Genomic DNA, 1,853 nt, shown 5'->3' with positions numbered 1-1,853 from the left:
ATTCAATGAAAGGCATGATATATATTCAATGAAAATTATGATAGATATTTAGATAGACATTCTTTATATATTTCAAAGACTACAGAATATGGCATTTAATGTTTTAATAACGTAGGGATTTTTTATGACAATGAGACATGTCTGCTCCTGGTAGCAGCAATCTACTTCAAGAGGAAGATGGGCATCAAAGAGGCTACTTAAGGAGTTTGATAGCCATTTAGGCAAAAAACTGCTCTTATCTGGACTATTGCATAAACCGGACACAGAGAACCCGCAGAGAGAGGACTACTGAACTTGCTTAAAGGTGAGATGATCTTTCGGGGTTCCTGATTCATGAAAGAGTCTACAAGACATTCTACAGAACACAGCAGATAGTGACTGAACTGCCTTTGAAATTTCCTGCTTCATGGAAATGTCTCTGGATACTATGGGCCTGTAGGCCAAAGATGGATGCCCCAATGGTACAGAGGAACTTTGGGTGACTCTCCAGGCAGTAAGATGTTTCTATCACTTCTAGAGTTTTGGAAGTTTCTTATTTCTTGTTTGCTTAAGTAATATTATATACTTCTAGAGTTTTAGTGGAGTTGAAGAATATATAGATAGTTATAGTTATAGTTTTCCATTGTTATGATACAAGATAAAATAGATGTAAATATTGTAACTGTAATTCTTTCTTGATAACTGTTTTGTTATATGTAATTTTCCTATGTTAAAGTTAAAGCCTTCTTTTTTTGTTTAAACAGAAAAAGGGTAAATAATTTGGGAGTGTCATATATCAATCTGTTGATTTCATTGGTTAATCAATAAAGAAACTGCTTGCCCGGATAGATTAGAACATAGGTGGGTGGAGTAAACAGAACAGAATGCTGGGAGGAAAAGGAAGTGATCTCAGACTGGATAGCTCTCCTCTCTGTGGCAGACGAGATGAAGCTCCAACCCAGTATGGACATAGGCTAGAATCTTCCCATTAAGAGAACCTGGGGGTGCTACACATATTATTAGAAATGGGCTAGTCCAGGTGCAAGAGTTAGCTGAGAAGAGGCTAGATATAATGGGCCAAGCAGTGTATAAAAGAATACAGTTTCCGTGAAATTATTTCGGATAAAGCTAGCCATGCGGGAGCCAGGGTGACTGGAACACAGTCCTGCCACTCCCTCAACAATAATAGATATTTTTTCTAATGTGTTCTTGGATTCGATTTGCCAGTGTTTTACATAGAATTGCTGCATCGATGTTCATCAGTGAGACTGGCCTGTAATTCTCTTTCTCGGTTGGGTCTTTGTGTGATTTTGGTATCAGGGTAACTGTAGCTTCATAAAAGGAATTTGGCAATGGCTCTTCTGTTTCTATATTGTGAAATACATTAAGGAGTATAGGTATTAGGTCTTCATGGAAGTTCTGGTAGAATTCTGCATTGAAAACATCTGGTCCTGCGCTTTTTTTGGAAGGGAGATTTTTGATAACAATTTCTAGTTCTTCGCGACTAACAGGTCTATTTAGATCATTCACCTGGTCTTGGTTTAGCTTTGGTATATGGTACTTATCTAAAAAAAATGTTCATTTCTTTTGAATTTTCCAGTTTTGTGGCATACAGGCTTTTGTAGTAAGATCTAATGATTCTCTGAATTTCCTCTGTATCTGTGCTTATGTCCCCCTTTTCATTTCTGATCTTATTAATTTGCATATTCACTCTCTGTTGTTTAATTAGTTTGTATAGCGGTTTGTCGATCTTGTTGATTTTCTCCAAGAACCAACTTTTCATTTCATTGATACTTTGGACTGCTTTCTGTCTTTCTATTTTGTTGATTTCAGCCATCACTTTGATTATTTCCAGTCTTCTACTCCTCCTGGGG

This window comes from Alexandromys fortis, unplaced genomic scaffold (genome assembly GCF_014885135.2).
Source record: "Alexandromys fortis isolate MF-2015 unplaced genomic scaffold, M_Fortis_MF-2015_v1.1 scaffold_286, whole genome shotgun sequence".
In the NCBI taxonomy this organism is placed as follows: domain Eukaryota; kingdom Metazoa; phylum Chordata; class Mammalia; order Rodentia; family Cricetidae; genus Alexandromys; species Alexandromys fortis.
The sequence above is the reverse complement of the archived record's forward strand: the minus strand, read 5'-3'. Positions refer to the sequence as shown.